At 49.5% G+C, this 8,523-nt stretch overlaps 1 protein-coding gene across 5 annotated transcripts in view; it reads right to left on the bottom strand.

Moving 5' to 3' along the window:
- ABHD6 (abhydrolase domain containing 6, acylglycerol lipase) overlaps positions 1-8,523 on the bottom strand; it is a 54,531-nt gene extending 46,008 nt beyond the window's left edge. The window contains exon 1 of one of the 5 annotated variants that reach the window (XM_045493349.1): positions 8,115-8,523. The gene's annotated coding sequence lies outside the window, so the exon portion shown is untranslated. Of the gene's footprint in view, positions 1-1,471; positions 2,216-3,781; positions 3,801-5,498; positions 5,636-8,114 lie in introns of those variants that run through there. The other 4 variants (XM_045493350.1, XM_045493352.1, XM_045493353.1 and 1 more) reach the window with 4 other exon arrangements.

Here is an 8,523-nt window from a genome sequence, read left to right as displayed (position 1 = left end):
ATGCCCTGACCTAGCCTAGCATCTTCAAAACACCACTGCTCGGGTTAAGATGTAGACTATGGTGATCGTCTGAAATAACTGCCTGCCAAGAAAGCCCAGGGGCGCCTGGGTGGTTCAGTTGGTTAAGCATCCAACTTGGGCTCAGGTCATGATCTCATGGTTGCAGGTTTGAGCCCTGCATCAGGCTCTGTGCTGACAGCCTGGAGCCTGCTTCAGGTTTCGTGTCTCCCTCTCTCTCTGCCCCTCCCCCACTTGCACTCTGTCTCTGTCTCTTAAAAATGAATAAACGTTAAAAAAAATTTGTTGTTGTTGTTTTTTTAAATTTTTTTTTTAACGTTTACTTATTTTTGAGAGAGAGAGAAAGCATGAGCAGGGGAGAGGCAGAGAGAGAAGGAGCCACAGAATCTGAAGCAGGATCCAGGCTCTGAGCTATGAGCACAGAGCCCAAACATGGGGCTCGAACTCACAAACTGTGAGATCATGACCTGAGCCGAAGTTGGACGCTTAACGGACTGAGCCACCCAGGTGCCCCCAAAACTTTTGTTTTAAACAAGAAACCCTACAGAAATACAAGACAGTCTCCTGCTGGATAAAAGAAGAGCCAAAGTCACTTGACCTTTGATCTCCAAAGATCCCAAAGACTTCAGGCTCTCAGGGAGTCCAGAACAAATTTTTATTCCAGCACCTCTCTTACAGATTAGTGCAAATGCATGCACAGTCATCAGCTGAGGTCACCTCTCAAAGGTAAAGTGCTAGAAAGAGCACCGCTTAAGTGACTATCTTCCACATGACTGAAAAGAATTAAAATAGCCTTCTATATGGGTATGCAATAGCAGAGGGCCTAAAATAGAACCTCAGCACCCCGAAGAAAAATATTCTCCCATTGTGGAATCTGTGATTCGAAATAAAAGGAAAAGCAAGGAGATTAAAGAGGGTTTTGTCACTTCTAAAGGAGGTGATGTTGGTCGATGGCATTTTCTAACTGCAGGAACAAAGTCGGAGTTCCACAAAAAGGAGCCCTGTTATCAACAGCCAGGAGGGTTTTTTTTGTTGTTTTTTTTTTTTAATCAGGACAAGATTTCTGGCTCCCAGCAGAGGCCCAGCATTCAGGGCCCTTTGTGGGCTGGTCCCCACCTTCTTTCTAGCCAGAATCTCCTTCCGAAGGACATCTCTGTAACCCAGGAGAATCAGCATCAGAAAAAGGGACATGGTGAAACCACGTGGGAGAGTTCACAGTTAAGAGGAAAACAGTTCTGTTTAGAACTTAATCCACATTAAAAAAAAACCCAAATCAAATGTATCTTAAAAGCAATAGTAAACATTAAACAAAATTAGGTCATAACTGCAATCCTGTGCTAATTCTTAGAACAAAGAATAAATCTCATGTGGATCATTTTAAAGCCTGATAAATCCTTCCAGTTAACATTTGGTGACCAGTGCTATTGCAAAAAGGACATTTTTGCAAACATACCCAATTGATCTCTCAAGGGCTTGCTTGTTTGATTTTCAAGCCTCTTTCCCCTTTTCTTCATCAGGTGTCACACTGCCAGATCCTCATCTATTACTGCCTTGACATGTCATTCCAGCAGTTCTCCAACATCGCTTGCTTTCATTTCATGAAGTCTTGCCTCTCTCACGAGAGTTACAATTTCAGTGTTTGTCCTGTATGTATTTGCAAAACATCCTACAAGCTGGGAGAGATGACCAAGATGTAGATGGTCCCGGAGCCTGGCTTGAATACAGAGGGAGGGGTGATAGAGTGGAGGCTCAGTCTGTACGTGGCAAGTTCATCACTGAATATTTTCCTACTATGATGACTTCTGCTTCCCCTCTATAATCTGGAAACCGCAGGGAATCAGATACCAGAAATGCTGATACTCTGACCCTCTGGATGACCGCACCTGAACCGGTTTTTTATTTTTCTCTATTTCCCCCAATCTCTCTACCTGGAAGATGCCCATGACTTACCCCGATCTTTTCCTTCATGAATCTTTCTGGCAGAGCTAGGAGTTATCTCCTTCAGTGTACCTGCCCTTGGTCCCCCAGGCACTAGGAACCTCCATGCCTCAGATATTTTGTCAGAATACTCGTCTCTTGTGGCCCTGGGGATGTGTGTCTTTTATCACAGTACCCGTGAGAACACTCACTGCGCCCTCCACGAGGCTGCAAGTCTTCAACACGAGTCTTACTACATCTCTGCACCTTGCCACAGCACTTGAGGACACACTGCCTTGCCTGTGGCAGGCACTTCGTAAATAAGGATAAGCCAGGAGGCCACAAATCAACAGGGCTTTCCACCAGTGCCACTGCAGGCCACTCTTTCACTCTGTTCCTCATGGTCACCAACAAAATGAACAATCTTCGCAGTGCTGAGTTTTAGAGGCCTTTCCTAGATGGAAGGCTGGGGCTCGGAGAGGTTAAGCAAGCTGCCCAGTGTCACATAGCTCTTTCTCTGCCTCCATCCCATTTCACCAGTGGCTCCCAGTGGTCCTCAGCACAATTCACATGGCTACATAGGATTTCATACCTCCCCGTCTCTCAAGCATCATCCTCTCCTGTCACACACACCCCCTGTCTCTGAGTGAGCTATAATCCCTGACATGTCATGCTCTTTCATACCTCCACGGCCCTGGCACACATGACACCCTCTCCCCCGTGTGCCTTTTCTCCCCCCATGCCTGGTGAGCTCCAGCTCGTCCTACAAGTCTCGGCTGGGAAGCACAGCCCCAGTCTGTAAATGCTCCTCGGGGGATTCAGTTCTGCAGTTCTATAGCCCGGGTTCAAATCTCGGCTCCGCTACCCACCAGCTGTGTGACCTTGGCGCATCAGCTGACCTCCTACAGCCCCTGTGAAAGGACAAAATGAGAGGATGTGTGGAGACTGCCCCAAGCAGTGACGGGCAGATACCAAGTGCTCACTCCGTACAGCCGGGAAGACCCTGCCTGCCCTCCCAGGCCTGGGGAGGCAGCCCTGCCACCCCTCCATCCCCTCCAGTGCCACTCAGATGCGGGAGTCAGTGGGCGTGTCTGTGCTACTGTCTTGATACTCCCAGAGTCTAGCCCTTTGCTCCATTCCCAAAATTCATCACACACAAGGCTCGAATCTTGTTTGGGGTATATCACAAAGTAAACATCCAACGCCAACAGCCACAGAGCCACAGCTTCTGGAAAACAGCCCAAGGCAAAGGCTGCTACTACTTTATATAATTGCTTCACAAAAAGAAGAGGATCCCAACCTGCAGCAGTGTAAAAACCTCTCCCCACGTCATCCGCAGACTGCCCTGTGCCCCTGAATCAGCAGTTTCCTTGGTGCAGCCCCAAATGCATCCAACGACAGGCAGTGACACCCTACGTGGCTTCTGGGATCGGGAAGCCTGGAATACGATCCAGAGGGTTTCTGAGGGCCCAATTTAGGAGCATATCTTGACCTTCTTTCAAGAGACAACTACATCCAAGGTCAGATAGGACTTTGGTTTGCAAAAATTGTGTCTAGATCAGGGTTTCTCAGCTGTGGCACAACTGACATTTTGGGCCAGCTAGGTCTTTGTTGTGGGAGGCTGTCCTATGTATTGTAGGATATTTAGCAGAATCTGGGACCTCTACCCACTCGAAGCCACCCCTAAGTCGTGACAAGAAAAAATGTCTCCAGACACTGCCAAATGCACCCTTGGGGACAAAGCTGTCCTCAACCGAGAGCCCTTTTGGAGGAAGTGAACCCACTGACCTCCAACCCTGGATTTATTGCTAAAGTAAATCAATAAGGAGCATTCTTAGCCACTTACTATATCTACCTTGAAACACTGTCTTCCAGTCCTCAGGGATTTTTTTCTTTTAAGTTCACAGTCTTGAAGGCCTGGCTGCACAGACTCCCCCAGGTAGCATTTTAAAAATATAGATTCTGGGAAACCATCCCCAGAGATTCAGATTCATTTGGCCTGGGGCAGAGGCTGGACATGGGTACTTTTAAAAAATTCCGTAGGGGGCGCCTGGGTGGCGCAGTCGGTTAAGCGTCCGACTTCAGCCAGGTCACGATCTCGCGGTCCGTGAGTTCGAGCCCCACGTCGGGCTCTGGGCTGATGGCTCAGAGCCTGGAGCCTGTTTCTGATTCTGTGTCTCCCTCTCTCTCTGCCCCTCCCCCGTTCATGCTCTGTCTCTCTCTGTCCCAAAAATAAATAAATGTTGAAAAAAAAATGAAAAAAAAAAAATTCCCTAGGCAGGGGCGCCTGGGTGGTTAGGTTGGCTAAGTCTCCCACTCTTGATTTTGGCTCAGGTCATGATCTCACGGGTGTGAGATCGAGTCCTGCTTCAGGTTGACCGGGATTCTCTCTCTCCCTCTCTCTCTCTCTGCCCCTCCCTTGCTCCTGTGCATGTGAGTTGCACGCGCTCTCTCTCACTCTCAAAATAAAATAAAATAATCTAAAATTCCCTAGGCCATTCTAACACGCAGCCAGGATGGAGAAACACTGCTAGAAGACATTTCATTTGATTCTGTCTTCTCCCTAATCCTTTGAACCTGGCAGGGTTAAACGACAGTGAACCAGAAAGCAAAAATGAGGCTAAGGGGATTTAAGTATCATCCTAATTCTTGACAATGAAATATCCTCGGCACATTCCATTTCTTGGTCCGCAAGTGACTTGCCAGAAAGAATGGAAGTTAACCCTGTTCGCCCATGGCCTTTTTGATATAAACAGCGCCATCCTGCAAAACTTTCTGGAAAGATGGAAATGTTCTCCACCTGCTCTACCTAACACAGTCACTATTGAGCACTTGAAATATGGCTAGTGTGACTTAAGAAGAGAATTTTTAAATTTATTTAATTTGAAGTTGATAGCCACCATGTTGACAGTATGAAAAGTATTTATGTCCCTACAGGGTCACAGAGATAAAGTCCTATAGCCTGCTAAATGCCACAGAACCATGAAAACTTACAAAAATGTATGCCTTAAAATATCTAAGCGCAACAGTCTTGAAATTATCAAAGGCAATCGTAACTTATGCCAACAATCAAATTAGGAGAAATTTTAACGATTTTTTTTTTTCAACCCGCCGAGCCGGTTTTCCAGCATATTCCAAACACTTAGCTTTGAGGGAGACATTCCTGGTCCTTTTCTTTTGAACACTCATCACTGTAAAAATTGACCTAGTCACCAAAACAATCAGGCATTGGTAAAGAATATGACTGGTAGGGAAGCTGATTTCTACTCTGAGCTGCTTACTAGGAAAAAACACTCACTGTTATTTTCCTTCCCTCCCTAATCCAAAGTAAATCTTTGATTCAAACCTTTTGCCCCAAAGATAAGTCTGAACCAACACATAGTGCAAACCCATGTAACCTCTAAGAACGAGTGTTTTATCTTCCTATCAGTAGTTTCACAATTACTTACAATTGCATGAACTGTATTCACACGTTTACTCTAGATATGTGCAGCCTCACAGCCTCACAGAACTCAAAGCTCAGATTTTTAAAGCTAAAAAACAGAAAAGGCCATTCTTTTTACCAAAGCAATGGACGGTGTAGTGTTGAAGAAAGCTTCAGAGGCCTTTCTGACCACACACACAAGATGCTTATCTCAGGGTGCCTGGCTGGCTCAGTCGGTGGGGCATGTGACTCTTGATCCTGGGGTTGTGGGTTCAAGCCCCCTTTGGGTGTAGAGATGATTTAAAAATTAAAATCTTAAAAAAAAAAATGCTTACCTCTTCTTGGTTGGGACTTCTCTGGCCCACCTCTAAGCAGAGTCAATATGAGCCAATCAGTAACGATTGAATACATTTCCAGTAATTCAAAGTGGAGCCAACACTGTCTCACTCTCCATAATAGCTGGTGCTTACTGAGTGCTTACCACATGCTGGACCTTGTGCTTTATCTAAATCTTACCATTGCCTTCTGAAACAGGTGCCATTACCAGAAGCTAAGACTCAGAGAGGTTAGATAATAGGCCCATGGCCACACAGGTAGCAGTGGTAGCAGTGGGATTTGGACCCAAGTCTCTCTGATTCTCTGGGGGGAATCCTCTGGGTCATGAACAAAAACAAACCTGTAATCATAATGTTAGGTACCATGCTGAGCCATTCTCCCTGTGATCAGGCTGTAGCTCAATGAAGGGAGTTTAGTGTTGCAGGGTTCAGAAATTCTGAGTCTATCGTTACTTTGGAAACCATGTCATAACTCTCCCCACCCCACCCCCACCCCGGATCTCTCTTTCTCTCTCTCTCTCCCCTTTTGTCCTGGGGCTTCACCAGGCAGATGGGAAAAAGGGTCTTGAGGAACGCTTCTGATCCCGCCAGTATAGCTGCCCCAGAGAGCATAGGCAGACACATGCAGACAGAACTTTCCAAATGCCATCATGAAGGTGGAAGGCAGTAGGATCCCAGTTATAAGATCCCAGGGGAGAAAGGAATCACTTTCAGTTGGGGCCAGGGGAGGAATCAGAGGTGTGTTCCTAGAGGGGACCGCTGAGCTGGAGCTAAGGTAAGATTTAGACTTCAGAGATTCCAGGGAGGGCATTCCCAGAGGAGGGAACAGCCTAAGCAAAGGCAGCAGGTCACCTGCCTGGATTATAGCACAGGAGGCAGGGGGTGGGGAAGGGGGGAATCAGGATACAAAGAGGGAACAAAATCTCCAGGGGCCTAGGCTGGGGCAGTACTGGGAACCCAGGAAGTGAGGACTGACCATCCCAGGACATGTTTAGCATCCCAGCCCTGGTACTTCTTAGCTGTATGGCCTCCAGCACGTCCCTTCTCTTTGGGCATCAGTCTCCTTGAGGAGGACACCCAGGACCCCTCGTTGGTCTGAGAAAATATTTTTAGAAAAATAAATTGGTGCTAAGAACATAGATTATTAATTTCTCTTATTTCTGACTTCCTATGTTATAAAAATGTTGATAAGAATTTATTAGTTACGGTTGGGTAAAAATAAGTCTAGTGGTTCAGAATGGGGGCTTTGAGATCAGATCCACTGTGCCCTGGGAAGGGGGCACATTCTTCCTCTGAGAAATGGGCATAACATTGGTACCTACCTCTGGGAGCTGTTGGGAGAAGTAAGGCAGGTAATCCTCTAAAGGTGCTTAGCACATGATCTGGCAGCCAGTATTTATTCTATGTCAGCTATTATTTATAATAACTTAACTCCCAGCCAGGTAGAGCCAGCCATTAGGGTTTTCTGAACAGGTGAGAGGTGAGGCAAATGCTGGTCTCCAGTCCAAGCTGAAACCTCTTCTTAATCAACCAAACCTCGGAGCACAAAAAGGGCTCAAGGTACATATCCCTGGATGCACAGCCTCTAGACCCTCTGGCACCCTCTTCCTCTCTCCCTATCTCTCTTGTCAACTTGGCCTCCTCCATTCATCTGCATGTGCTCTGCCCTGCAGCCAGCGTTACACAATCCGAATTTCCAAGGCTGCCAAGAAGCCAGTGAAAGTGTAGGCGGGGGATGCTGGGGGTTGCCGGGCGGCACCGGGCTGTTGGGATGGTTGTACCAGCATCTTGACTCAAGGGTTGCTGGGAGGAGAGGGCATGAGGCCAGGGGAACTGGGGTGGGCTGAGGAAAAGTGAGCTGAAAAGCTGCTGGGGGTAGGTATTGGCTGGGGGAGGGAGGTCCCGAGGGGCGCAGATATCTGGGGACCGGACGGGGGTTGGCGCCATTAGCTGGGAGGTCGAGCTGCAGCCTTTCCTCGGGAAGTGGGAGGAACGAGGGTGCAGGAGCCTCCAAACCATCCAGCCACCCGGAGGGACGCAGAAGGACTGGTGCCGGAGCCAGCGGTGGGAGGCGGAACAGGAAAAGGGTGCAGGTCCCTGACCCAGCCTCACCTCGTCCCTGGGCTTAGGGCAGCAGGCAGCCTGGGAAGTAGGGGCATCTGGGATTCGGGGAATGTCAAACCTATCCAGGCACTGGAGGGGAGCGTGCAGGGGCTAATGCCGGAGCGAGGGAACCGAGTAGAAACAGAGGTGCAGGTTCCCGACCCATTTCGCCCCGTGCGCCGCTTGCGGGGCGGCCAGGCAGCCTTGCAACGAAAAGTGGAGGGCAGGTCACAGGGCCGGGGCGGGGGGGGGGAGGGGGAGCCCCCGGATACCCTCCCTTTCAGGTGCGCACCCCCGCCCGCCCCGCCGGCGCTCACCTGACCTGACCTCAGGCGCCCGGATAGTGCCGCGGGATCCAGAGGCCAGTCCTCGTCCCCCAGCCGCGCTCGCGTCCGGCAGCTGCGCTCGTGCCCGCGTCGCTCGATTCCCCGCGCCCGGCTCAGCCGGACGCCTTAAAGGCGCGCTGCGCCGGCCTGAGTCAGCCGACGGAAAAGCCGGCTCCGCCTTCGTCGCCCCTGGCGCAGCTCCGCGGCTGCAGCGTCCGGTCTACTCTAAGCTCCTCTGCGCCCCAGCTCAGAGCGTTAAACCCGGAGGGGCGAGTTAGTGGCTTCCACACCCCGACCTCGGCAACCTGTCTCCAAGCACTTAAGAGCCCAGGCCCGAGTGCCAGCGCCTATTGCTCTCCGCGCTCAGCGCTAAGTGCCGAGGGCAGAACCCGGCCGCCCC

Source organism: Leopardus geoffroyi, chromosome A2 (assembly GCF_018350155.1).
Source record: "Leopardus geoffroyi isolate Oge1 chromosome A2, O.geoffroyi_Oge1_pat1.0, whole genome shotgun sequence".
Classification (NCBI taxonomy): Eukaryota; Metazoa; Chordata; class Mammalia; order Carnivora; family Felidae; genus Leopardus; species Leopardus geoffroyi.
This window is presented reverse-complemented; position numbering and strand designations above follow the sequence as displayed.